The sequence below is a fragment of the Hippoglossus hippoglossus genome, chromosome 6, assembly GCF_009819705.1.
Source record: "Hippoglossus hippoglossus isolate fHipHip1 chromosome 6, fHipHip1.pri, whole genome shotgun sequence".
Classification (NCBI taxonomy): Eukaryota; Metazoa; Chordata; class Actinopteri; order Pleuronectiformes; family Pleuronectidae; genus Hippoglossus; species Hippoglossus hippoglossus.
The window spans coordinates 16,439,878-16,454,339 of NC_047156.1; positions in this window are offsets into that span (position 1 = coordinate 16,439,878).

The following is a 14,462-nucleotide window of genomic DNA, read 5'->3' on the forward strand; positions in this document are numbered from 1 at the left end:
TAAGAATCATCGCTTACAAATGGGGTATCACAGAATATAACTTACACTTTTATATAAAGCATTATCATTCTAAGGCTGCAGGAATGAATCTTCTAATAAGCATGTAATAAGTTAAGAAAGAATATTCAGATAAGATAAACTAAACTAATCCTTATAAATGCTTCAAGGTTTCAATAGTGACCTACAACTTTACATAATCTAATCCTATAAACTGCTAAGTAACAGAATAAGACCAGTGAAGACACACACACCCACCCACACCCAGAATAAATGACATAAAGGACTTGATAGAAAACCTTCATTGGCCAGGGGGGTGGTGTGGTGGGGGTCCTGTTGAACATGGATGATATGTGATCGCATTCTTTTTCTCGCATCAGCAGCTTCCAGATGGGATGCTCTGCCCGAGCCATTAGGCCCAAAGTTAAGCCTAATAGTTTGAATGGGCCCTAAATACCTCCAGGTGGTCTCTGGCTAACGGCCTAGCAATGGTTGTGGTGAGGGAAAGCTGTCATGCAACACAATGTGCAACATCATTCTCCACAGATGTTCCTGGTTTTTGCAATACAAGCTCAATCATGCAACAAAACAGTCCTCAGAAAAACATTTTCATAAGCTCTTCTAAACATCCTTTCCTACGCAACAAGAGCAGCCTGTGATCAATCCACCCTTTATTTCAAACTTTGTGCTGTGTATCATCCGCAGAAGGCACAACCACTTACGACAACTCTCACGTTAGACAAAGGGGAGGCATGGCCAGAAAAAAGAAAACACAATAATGTGTGCCAAATCACATCTTACCATTGCTAGGGTCCTTGCCCTGCAAAGAATGTTGGAGCCCTCTCATCTCTGCTTGCTCCCCGCAACAATTGCCATCTTTTCCACAGTTGTGCAAGAGTTTAAATGCAGCGCTCTGATCGCACGAGAATGTGAAAACTCAAGAGGAGCCTTTCTGCAACACACTGCGGAATCCAGCTCTAGCTGAGGAACTGGAGATCAGCAATGAGACGACAATAGAAGGAACGATAGACCTGCTTCTGCACAGGCTTTTAAGAGTCAGATGAAATACTTCAGATACAACAGATATTCCCTCTATTGTGTTCTTTGAATGGCAATAATAGTAATAACATCTAGTATGTCACTCAGTAGAGAGCATACCTCCACCAAGGCCAAACAGTCCTTTCATGAAACCGCATTTAAATTCACTAGATCCAGATTTTTATTAGGATCTGCACCAGATTGCGCACACTCATAAATATCCGTCATTTAAATCAAGATGCATGCATTATTCTACACAGATGTACTTCTATATTCAGTGTTGTGTTTTCATGGGATGGGATGACAAACTAGAATGTCATTCAGAAGAGTGAAAACCTCCGAGTCCCTTTAAATTCAATCATATCAGTCCCTAAATGTGCCTGATTTTCTTCATCAATCTCCAATCATTTCCATCAAAATGTACCATCTTACAATTAAAGTAAAAAATTATTTCTGGATCTGCACCAAAATTGTATGGATTCCTCTCTGACCCATTCCACATCTTACACAAATTTTGTGTAAATCCATCCAATGTATTTTGTGTACAAATTAACAAACATACAAACCAACCAAGAAACATTTGGACATGGGTAGATACATAATCTCCTTATTAGAGGTGAAATATAGAATATCTACACACATAGTTATTTTTTAATAACTGACGATAAATCATCTATGACCCTTGTGAGATCATCTTATAGCAGACAGAGTTCGGAGGTCACAGAAACTCACATGACAATGGGAGCACTGTAGGTAAAGGGACGTTTCCCCTGCCTCTGCTCTCCCCACGTGTCTAAAACGTGAGCAGATGAGATAAATAAACACTTGCAGGGAGGAAGAAGAGCAGCACACTGTGCCCTGAACAGCACTCATTAAACCTAATGGGTCACGCTGCTCCAGCCAGGCTCCACTGACACCCTTAATAGAAGGCTGCATGGTTAGGGGACCATGAAGACCATTAGGGCACTTCAAAGTTCACTCCACTACATTAGGGCCCTGCAGAAATGGCAAAGAGGGGACAGATCCGATTCCCCGCTCAGCGCTTTATTTTTCCATCGGTCAGCCTGTCAATCAGCCTGCTCCATAAACAAGTGGATGCTTGAGCTGCTCATTAAGAGCCGTCGTTAGCAAGGCCCAGGCAGTAAATCCGCGCTTATATCAGCTTTCAGCAAGAACAAAATCTAATGCTATATTTTAGAGCTTACACTGTTAAATGATCCCAGTGGTTTGAAAGTAAAAATTGTAAATCAAATTTCTCCACTCATCTCTGGACCAGTGAAAGGACGCCAAAGTGCAGAAGACAAGCACAACATGTAAATTCACACACGCCACGTTGGCTGCCACAAAACTAAAGTCCACCTTATTCAAATAACTTCACGTGACATCTTGTTGTAAATCAAAAGAGGCAGCAGAGGCTTGATATATTGATGCCGACCTCAGGGACATTAAAGACGGAGCAGTCTCCTGCCGTGGTCATAAGTCAGAGCGCTACAGCTCCTCAGCACAGGAGAGGAGCAGGCGGCCGAGGAGGAAGAAACACGGCATACATCACTGTGTCCGGTCAAACGCTCCTCGTTATGAGCCCAGAATGCCAGTAAACAGCTCACATTTAGCGAAGCTTTTCACGCACATAAGAAAGTAATCCTAAACAGCATGAATATACCACGGATCTAAAAGAAGTGACATCTGTTTTTTAGATTTCCCATCAAAGTACAGAAATAAAACAGCATGAACAAGAGACAAGATGGTTCCTCGCTAGGATGAAAATGTTATTGAAGTTAATGCTTGAGGGGACATTGTATGCACATTTTAGAACAAAAGTTAACTAAATCCAAATTTGCATGTCAGATCATTTATGCCTCACAGGGCCTGACAGGTCATTGTGTCTGTAGTAAGTGTAGGAGGGGGATGTGACTCAGGGGTAGGATCAGAATGGAGCTTTACTGAGAGAGGAACATGGATACCTCACTTCTCTAAGTGCCTTCTAATGGGCTCTCTGGCTCTGAGACAGCCTCCCCTATCAACGCATCTACAACTCCACTCCATCACTTTCATCTCTTTTCATGCTCCCACTATCATGCACATCTGCAACGCCGTAATTCTGCAAATACGTTTGTGATCATGATTGTAAGAATCAGCGATGGGTTGCAGAAAGGCTCTTTCATTCTGGCCTTACATACGAAAGGAGATACATGCATCCTCCATGTTGGCGTGGTTGCTAAGCCATACATCCATCAGAGGGCAGCGCAGAGTCGAGAGTTTCTAACAACAGCAAATGTGGCGATGGTGGAGGAGGATGTGATAATGTACCTTAAGAGAGAGGCAAGAGTGGCTGTTTGTCCCTGTGAACGGGCAAAGGCTAAAAGTCTCTCCTCCAAAAAGTTCCACCATTGATGACATTTCTTTTTGTCTTGTAGTCTATTGGCAACACTGCCCCCCACTATATCCTGTGGTATTGCTCCGTTTCATCTGATTTGTCAGTTTCTGTGAGCTTTTGGAAACCTGCACAAATATGGAACGGAAGTAAATTAGCCTAAAGTGGTTCCTTCCTACTTCACTTAAAAACCTCTGGGCCACAGTCGGACCGTCGCTGGGCCAAGGTCGGACCGTTGCTTTAACCTAGGAATATCTCTACTATACCAGACCATGTGGAAACAATATGAAAGAATAATAATTACATAATTTCATAAGCTATTATAGGGTATAACCTTGAACTTGGCACTGTCAGTCTCTGTAGTATTTTGCCTGATCATTCCCTGTCATGTCCTGAGCAGAAACACACAGATTCTGAGCTGAAGTACATCTGCAAAGTAACCACTCAGTATCAGCTTTCACCATTCAGCAGTATGTCAAATTGTTCCAGAGTAGTCTTTAAAAATTGTTCAAATGTATAAAGTAATCACAACGAAATACAGAGCAAAAAAATTGTCAATAAAAAAGTGGCTATGGTTTAAAATATAACCATTCTTGCACTTTTACAAGAAATGTGCAAAGCTAGAATCAAAGCAGGTGGCACAGTGGATCAGTGGTTAGCACGGTGGTGCAACACTATCACTTCGTAGAAAGGGGGACCCCAGTTCGAAATCCCAACTTGGCCGAGGTCTATGTGGAGTTTGCATTTCCTCCCTGTGTCTGCGTTGGGGTTTCTCTCTGTACTCCGGCTCATCTCACAGAAACATTGATTGATTGAGACTCTAAATTGTGAAGGTCTGCAACATGCTGGCGACCTGAGTGTACCCTGCCTCTCGCCCCAATGTCAGCTGGGATTGGCTCCACCTCCCCGCAAGACCCTCAAAGTATAAACTGTATTGATAATGGATAGAATGAATGAATAGAATCAAGCTCCACAAGAGTCTACTGGAGTGAGCATGTTCCCATATCATGGCATCCGCTTGCTTTGTTAATCTGCGGTCAGTCCACGGTCCCAGCTCTAGTTTCCCATCAGCTGACAGCGGGCATCAAACAGCTGACCCACGGCCAGCTGCCTGACAGGCATCTCTGTGGCCTGTTACCAGGGAGACAGCCCTGCAACGGCTCCCATCATTCACTGACTCCCACTAATAAAACTCTGGTTTATTAGAGTGTGGAAATGTCTAGTGTGGCTTTCTGACATACTAACATAAACAGCGAGGGAAAAGATTTAAAGTGGTACTGACACATGAGAGTAAGTTTCGGGCGGACGAAAAGTGGATGTAGCAAGTGGGTTAGTGGGTTAAATCAACACTTGTGTACTTTTGCAGAACAGCAGCAATGTTCAAGTAACAGGCAAAGATAAAAAAAAATGCATATTCTCAGAAGCATTGCATACAAGAGCAGATTTATTGAAGATCATAAAAGGAGCTTTCTTTTTATATTTACGAGACGCATATGTAAGAACGTAAATAATGTGGCTGATGAAACATGGGTGAACTGTCAGTTGGCATGCTGTAGTGATGAAAAGACTCACCCTGTCAAAACATGTAGTTTCTTACTTTGCCCATGTGCAGCTTTTGAAAATCTAAGAGTCAACATAGCGAAAGCAAACCGCCTCCTAACACGCTTCAAGTTTGTTATCAGCCTGTGTTTCTAACCCCTTCAACCTCTCAGCTCCAGAGCAGCATTTCCTCTCTCCTCTCTGCAATATGCTTCCAATTATGAATCTTGAGGATATGGGGGCGGTGAAGCATCCCTCTGATTTATCGTGCGCTCAGGTCCAGCCTTGTTCTGTGCATTTGCACGCGCGGCCCTCCTGCTGCAGAGCTCAGAGGTCAGACATACACAACAGTTGACCTCTCACAGACGCAATGTGCACGGGACCTGAGTGACAGGCCGAGTTGACGACGAGGGCCACAGGGTGAGAAAATCTGGTGTTCAATGAGCAAAGGAGCATTAGTCTCCAGCTGTGAGTGGAGTTCGCAATACGTTTGGAAAGGGCTTTTTCAAACTAAAGCGATTTCTGTCCACACGATCATTTTGTTGCATCACTTTTAATCCCCGTCCATACTAGCACGCCTGAAAACGTAGATCATGTGACCACCACGTACTATAGGGGTGCACGTGATGATGTAAACAGGAAGTCATACGCGTCCTGCTGGAAATGTGATTGTCGCAGATTGCTACAGCTTGTCTCCTCTGCATGTAAACAGATAAATCATTGTAAAATGTAGAAATTAACTGTACAAGTTATAATTCATCCATGTTGCGTTCTACACTGGTAGCCGAGGCTGAGGCCAAGTGGTTCTCTTCCAGAAGAGGGTCATGTGATGGGAGCCTGACGAATCGGCGAAGGACATGTCGTCACCAAAAAGACCAAATCAGCAAGCAGTTGTGAGTGTCTTCATCATAGTCTCCAAAAATCTCCATTTCTGCCTGTCCAGACTAACATCCGGAGTAGTGTGGATGCAGGTGTATACGTAGCAGAGTTGATGCGTTTCCATATGAAAACGTAGCGGTGTGGATGTAGCCAAAGATAACTAATGAGAAAGTGGCCTAACAGTCGCCATCATTTGGCCGGCGGCTGACTGCTAAACATTAGTTTTCTCCCTTTGTGGTCTTCTCACATGGAAGAGCTCAGGCCATCTATTTGTAGTCATCAGTTAAATCCAAGTCGTGCGGACTGAAAACACATGCTCCACGAGTGAGTCACAGAGCACAAGAGACCTCTCAAGACAGCGGTGATGCTCAGCCTGAGAAACGACACATCCCTACGGACTCATTTCCTGGCCTTTCCAGCTCACTTCCTGTTTCACACTGGGTTAGGGGCACCGAGCTGCCTCCCAGAGTCCAAGGGCACAGGTTGTGTGGGTCTCAGTAGCTGTAGGATAATGAATCTGTTCTCCACCACAACAACAAGGCGGCTGTTAGAGGGGGCTGCTGCTTTATTTGACTTAATGCAAGCCTTGTTTATTAAACTGTGCTGTCGAGTGTATTTTCTAGATTCTCACATTTTCACTTTGGGTTTTGCGGTCTCATCGCAGCAGATGTGAAGCGTCTGCCCCTGGTATGGTTTCTGTTGAACGCTCCTCGGGGGGATTTCTCCGCGGCCCTTTAACTCCCCACCGGACCTAACACCTTTCACACTGGATAAACACAACACAAAGGAGGAAAATAAGTTTTATGTTAGAGGCTGGGTTTTTACATGCAGGAAAAAGCGGGACTCTCTAATTCCCCTGGGCGGCTAAGCACTCGTAAATCATCAGGCAATGAAAGTTTCCTCTCCAAACAGGGGGCTAAAACAAACTGAACACAGAGCCCTTCGCCCCCCCCCATCCATCCCTCACTCTCCTCTTCCTTTTTCCTCAGAGGAATTTTTATGAGGAAAGAAGAGATGCAGCACTGCAAGACAAAACTTGAGCAAAGAGGTAAATACGACAACATTAATCCTTTGCAGTGACACCAAACTCCCCCCAAAAAACGACATTATTTTAAGGGATTTTACACGAGTTTCTCTAACGGCAACGTAGGGACTGTAACTAGTAACACATTGAGAACAAAGGAGTAAGTTTGAATGTATCATGCTTTTTCTGTTTATTCTTCCATTAAGATTTGTTACTTTATCGAGGATCCAAAAGCTTTTTCAAGTATTTATGTCGTGGCCACAATCAAAGAAGATGCACTCCGAGATGCTCCGTTTTACCACAAACTGTCACTGTATGGGCGACTCAAATTCTAAGCAGAATAAATCGTTTATTTTTAATATTGTTCAGTAAAATGAAAGTGGTCTTTCATATGTCTGATATAAAAAACAGAGAAGAAAAAAAGACACCATGTTTGCATCAGGTTGATTTTTGCCAGATTTTGAAACTCAAGTGCTTTCAGCTTGATTTCACAGGCCCACGTTGGTAGGATGTAACAGTACATTTACTGAGTTACTTCAATGTATTTTTCATGTATCTGTACTTAATTAGATTTATTTTCATGTACTTTTCACTTTAACTTTACTTTCTAGTCCAGTACATGTTTACAATGCCTTGCTTTACATATTTACCTCATCATAATTTAAGATAGGAATAAGATATGAATACAGTAGGAATAAGATGAGATAAGATAATCCTTTATTAGTCCCACAAAGGGGAAATCTGCTGAGTTACAGTGGCAAAGAGGACAGTCAAAAAACATCTTTGAAATTGATCCACTGATCCAATCAGAGCAGGCAGGTAACATTGGGTCCCGCCTCTTTTAAAGACGGCAAAGCGTGTCTGCGGCCACAGGACTCACAGGTGGAGAGGGAGAGACTCAGCCATAATGATGTGGTACTAATACGAATACTTTAAATATATTTGAAAGGTACCTTTACATGAGAACATTTGTGTCAGTTTATTTATACTGTTACTTAAGTCAAATGTTTGCGTACTTCCTCGACCACTGAACTCCCTTTATGACCTACTCTGATGCCACCAGGAGGGCCTGCTCTTCAAGCTTGTGTTAATACCCCTTGGATGTGAAGTGACACGAGCACGCTGAAGAGAGTAAACCACCGGGATCAGGAGCTGCTCATGCTCTCCACCAGTAACACTTAGCAGCTGTTAAAGACTCGGTAGCGAGAACCCGACCTGCCCCGATGCAGACACTTCAGATGTGAGGCAGGGTGAACTGACATGCCGCCTGCTACTGGTGCTTACTTTCTGATCAGCAGGTCAAACATAAAATCTGCCTAAAATACCAAAGACACACTGTTTTAATTTGAGGGCTCTGGCCTTATAGTCATGTCAAATTTGCTTCAGTCAACACGTTGGAGTTTGCAGGATAAAAATGTCGGCCCTCCCGAGAGTCGTCGTGTCGGAGTTAGTGTTTACAGAGTCAATGAAAGGGAACCATGGGATATTTGGATACAGATGGTGTTGTGTTGTATTAGTGTGGCATGTAACTACATTCATTTCTAATGTCATTTTTAAAATACTGCAAAACCCATCACTTTCCTTTTAAAATGATGATAAATAAATACATGTTAAAATCTTGATGCCACGAACAGTCTCAAATACAATGGTCCCCTCTTGTTAATGCTGAGAAGAAAATATACATCTGCAAGCACTGGATGGATGGATAGTAGAGATGCTACTGCCCTCTTGGGGTGAAAGAAATAACTGCTGGTTACTTAATATAAACATTTCCAGCAGAGAGTTGAGAGAAGGCACTGATCAGTTATTTTGATAAACTTTTTTAAATTTCTGACTGGGTCAAAAGAATGTGTGGTTTGGTGAGATGTTGGACTTGGATATGTGGCTCAGCTTGGTCACGACTCATTTTACCACCACTGGTTAGTGTTTTGTGACTATTCTTGATTACCTGTGGCGTATATGGCCCGAGAAACAAAACTGCACATTTCGCTCTTTATTTGATGTGACTGTAATGAGCTCCAGTATTTCGTAATGAGGCAGGGAGACTAACAAGAGGTCAGCTGGCTGCTTCACCCTGAACTTTACATGCACTTTTACTTTTGTCCCCATGTGACACATGTAAGGCATTATATAAATCCAAGTTATTATTTATGTATTCAAAGTCTAAAAATTGTTCAAAATGAGGCGGTTAGGAAAACTGTGGTCACATGTTCTGCTGTGTCGATTATTTCAGTGACTTCATCTTCACTAATGTTACTTTAGTGTCCAACAAGTTGAAACAAAAGCTCTAAAAACCCAAACATTCCTGAGAAATAAAATTTTATGAACTCAAGTACTGAGGAGTCTAATGTGAAGGTACAGTTATAGTTTGATCACCTTACAGGAGGTTTAACTACAGCAAAGAGAGTCTGTGTTTATCAACTTAAAGTGTAACTTCTCGCCAGAGTCTAAGCCTGACTCCACCCACTGTGTGATTTTGAACATTGCTTAAAAACTGGGCAGAGAACTGAGGGGGTGGGGGCTGGATGTGAGAGGGGGCGAGGGATGCGAGGCTGGATGTCAGTGTCACTGTCGGTGACGTCTTCAGGCCATAAAAAAAACAGAGCGCGACAGAATTGCAAGGCACCTCTGCCACAGAGGGCTCTACTGACGTGAAGGATTTTCCCATCCAGAATCCCCTGAAGTGGGCATTAGTGTGGTGGAGGACCATGGTGGCCCCCGAGCCACATCAGTTCAAGGGGTTATGCCCCAAGCCAGAGCTCTCATAGCCATAGCAAGTGCAAGAGAGGGTGGAAGCAGTGGTAGTGGTACTAGAATGGCACTGGGAGTATGCACTGCACCTCCACTTAAAACCACTTTTAAATTCACTAGATTTGCATTTTTGGGGGGGGATCTGCACCAAATTGCACACACTAATAAATATCAGCCCCCTTAAACCCTACAATGTTAAAGAAAGTGTAAAAAAAATTGGCTGACTCCTCCCCCTGATCCGGACAGCACCAAAATCTAATCGGTTGTTTGCTGATCCACATCCACACAAAGTTTGTGGTAATCGGTCCTGTAGTTTATACATAATCTTGCTTACAAACAAATGTATGGGGTGAAAACTCCATAGCAGAGGTAATTAGAACATATGTTGTAGGGAGGTACCAAAGGAAACAATACACTACTGGATCTGGATCTCTCTCCTGCTACACAATATTCCTGTTAGTACAAAGCCTCATCTATTTATCCATTGATGCTTTCTAATGTTTTTCTGAGTAGGTGAATTCATCTTGAATGACAACACTCACATCCTGGGAGCCTGTCTGTTAGCCACACCAGAAAATGTAACTAAATCCTTGTGTTAATGACGGTTGCATGCAGAGGTCAACAGATCAGGGTGAGCTGCAGAACAGCCCAACCAGGCTGGAGGAAGGGGTTGTTGTAATAGCTGTGTTTTAACCAGTAGAGGGCAGTCACTATGCATATCTACCCCAAAAAGTGGCAAATTCAAACTCTTTGCACAAAAATGTCAAGGTTTGGACCTGAATCTATCAACATCACTACTAAATACCTGTATACATTGGTTTTCAGCTGGAAATAAAGTGGTTTAGGAGTTTAGTTACTCTTTAATCATCAAAATACTTTATAATACATTCTGAATAGCCATTTTAAGAAGGATTAATAATGAAAAGTACCTTTATTTGCACTGCCTATGAGAGAATCACTGGAATATTCTGTTGAATGTTTGCAGTTTAAATACAGTAGCCCAATGTCCATATGCTCACAGAATAAATCATATTAAAAAGCAAATAAAAAAACCAACTTTATCTTGGATTGTATGGAGCGAGATTAGGTGAAGAGAAGCAGAGAGAATGAGAGTGACGTCCTTTTCTTGAACCAAATAACTGACACACACTATGTGACATCCATGATCTTACATAATAAACAACTGCTGGTTTTTAATTACAAGTCTCAAGCCTTCAAGCTATTTCAGAAATAATATCTGTTTACATTGTAACAATTGATCACCTTGCTCTAAAGCTTTAGCTCAAGCACCTATTTATTTTTATTTTTTTTAGAAAAACAAATCGCTTTTATCCAACTGTTGACTGTATTTTATATCCGAGTTCAGACAGCTGAATAAAACTGAAGGTGTAAAGGACAGAGTTGAAGCTCCAAAAGGACGGCGTGAGGGAGGTGTGGAGAAAGACGGAAAACATGTCAGCAGCCTGAGCAAATAATGGGGAGCAGCCAGGAAACAGTGTACGAGTAACACCTGTGTTGCTTGACTGGGTAAATACACATCTTCAGATATGTTCACCCCCGGTTCAGTTAGCAGGCCTACCTACAACACTACTCTTTCATAATGTTAACATCAAATTCAAGCATCTCTAACAGCCTGAAACTGTACATATCACATGTAGGAAGAAAACAGAGGAGGCTGCACAGAGTCCTGAGTGTTACCCAAGTTCTCCAGCACATCTTATGATGATTATGATGAAGGTTCTAATTGTCAAAAAAGGTTGCCCTGATGTCGTCAGTGTCTCGAGGGGAAATGGAAGTGATGCAGTATATACGACAATTGCCCTGTTTATATGACCTGTTCCAAGACACAAACACAATTGTTGTTCTGGCAATTACGCTGCAGGGGAGGAAGTCACAGAGCTGGATTCACATCTGTGTGTAATAATAATAATAATAATAATAATAACGTTATTTATATAGCACTTATCTAAACAAGGTTACAAAGCACTTCACACAAAAAATCCAGGGCAAAATGACGAATGAATTATAATAAAAGCCCTGGCTGTATTGGGTTCAGTATAAAAACAACAAAGCTGACATAATGAGGGGTCTTCTATACAGCAAGGATCTCTGTCTGACTGAGGCTAAAGACAATTTCAATATCTAGTGGCCTGATGTGTCAATACGGAGCATGAGCCCTGTAGGCCTGCTCTGTGGTCCATCCATGGTCATACCATCATTATTGTTAACAAAATGAGTAATTTGAAGTGAATTCATTGCAATGTCAAAAATCACTCGCCTGTCTACTGGTAAATTTGCAATTTCCATGAGAATTGTGTTCACACCCAAGGGGCAACATCCCGGGCTGAGCGATGAGGCCAATACGGAAGTGCAAAAAGCTGCAGTTCACTGGGTGGCCACTTGAGGCTGGCTCCAAGAAGGAGTCAATTCCCATTGACTCCCATGTTAAAAAGCCCGACTTTAGAGCAGAATTAAACCTGTTTACAGCCTGGTTCAAAAAAAGGTTTTAGTCTCAATCACTTAGTTCTGACAACTCTGAGGGGGGTGAATTTTTTTCTAACTCACTCGTTTAAATTATATAGAGGTTTGATATTATGAATAATTATCACTTGATGGACAGGTGACGTCACCGTTAGCGCGCGACTCCAGCTCCTAGCCTGTTGCCTGCTCGGCTTCACCTGAGCTAACAGGCTAACAGGCTAACCCCCGTCACCGAACAGGACCTGAGTCTGTGGAGAGGTTTCACTCACATATCAGATGAATAAATCGGTTTGATGTTCGGCTTGTTCTCCTGACGGAGAAGTTAAAGACGTCTGCGCTCCCGTTTCTGTGGTAAGTAAAGTATAGTATGTTATTTATGTGTTAGTAGTGACGAGCAGGTATCGGTGTCTCTGTACCTAGTTTAGCTCCGCTACCCTGCAGGTAAGACACCAGCAGTAATGGCGATGCTAACGGGACCGTACGGGAGTTATTGAACCGACATGAACCGGTCCACACAGCAGAGAGAAGCGTTATGAATCGTTTAAACTGAGACAGGCGACTGTGTGTGTTTGGAGAATACGTTCCACCACGTAAGATATCTAATGTTATGTAAAGTTGTTTCACTCGCCAACCCATTTGACTTGACTACGTTACACAGATTATTATTCTGCAGAACCACATTTACTGTGATCAACTGAAACGTGAGTATTTAAAGTCACATCTGCATTTTAAGAGCAGCTGTTTAAAGTAGCATTACGTCTCCTAAAGCTCTTTATTCAGAGTATTGGTGTTGATGTGTTGTAACGTGTTAGTGAAAACTAAACCTGTCGGCTACATTCAGTTTTTACATCGTTAATCTTAGGCAGATTTGACTGAATTATTGTGTTAAATAAGTGGACATGCAGAATAATGTATTTTTTTGTCACATAAATAAATTATAGGAAGTGTAACTTTACTAGAATAGACAGTCACATAGAGAACCTGAGGCTGATGTCCACCACCTATTTTCTAAGCTGAAATGATTATGATCTGATGAACTTTGAAGTAATAAACTTTTATTTTTACCATGTAAAAGTCTGTTAAGGAGTTAACCTGGCACATGTATGACTTTACATATCTGTGTATTTGTGGTGAATGTTCCTCTAGGTGAATCAGACAGCCTGCACCCGTGGATGTCCAACATGAGACACAACTGGAATCCAACCAGACTGAACACTGAGAGTCATCACTTCAACACTGACTCCAGGTACAGACCTGTTTTCATAACTTACAAACAATCAAAGCAAAGTATTGCACATAATACATAATGTATTAAATTATATATGCAATACTATTAATGTGGAAGAACTCCATACTGTACATTCATTGTCTTGGTAGTGCACTTTTTAATCCAAAACCATATTCAAATACATAGTTGAATATCCACAGAAAATAAGGATACAAACTTTGTTCATAAGTAACACTTCCTCTACAATAATGCCATACTTTTATGTTTCCTGTCATTTTATTAGGGACGGACGAGCCTGAAGGACACAGCTGTGCTGACCGTGTGCTGTCTCTTATGGCAAAGAAGAAAAATAAAACACTGGGTTTTTATCTAAAGTGTATCAAATCAGAAAGTAAAAGATAAACATTGTTCTGATAAGTGTTCATTTTTTTAACGAACCATAATGAATATAGAAATTAACTATATTATCCATGACACTTAGCAATGACTGCCAACTCTAAACAGTTGCAGGCCATCTTTAGTGAAGGGAGGAAAACATGAAGTGTTGTGCAGATGAAGCTGGTGCAGGTCGTCCTCATGTTGACCAGCCTGAAGCTGCCGATCTCCACCGTGTTGCTGCTGCCACAGTGGATGCTGAGGACATCAGGTGCTGCAGTGCTTCATCCAATGAAAAGAATAAACTCACTATAAAAGGATGTTTTATGTTGTGTATGTTCCAGCAAAGACTGGTTCTTACAGTTTATTCTGTGTTCAGCAGGTGGAAGCACCACAGATTTCAGACAGAACCGATGTACTGGGCTCTGGGTTTGTACCCTCATGGTTAAATGCACATATTGTAAGTCGCTTTGGATAAAAGCATCAGCTAAATGAAATGTAATGTACTGAAAGAAATACAACATTGTACAAATAGATAAAATGTCTTTCTACCTCATCTGTAATATTCAAGGTGATAATCTCTCACAGAGCTGTTGATAACAGTCCACATCAAGTCTCTCCACTTCTCTGTGTGAAACCATAATTATACAATAAATATGAGAACCAACAGTGGTGTGTGGAGATAATAATCTTATCGAAACTGTCTAATTCACTGTAAATTCCATAACAGGCTAAATAAACAAGGTGGCAATAGTAATGGTGGTTGTACCAGCCTG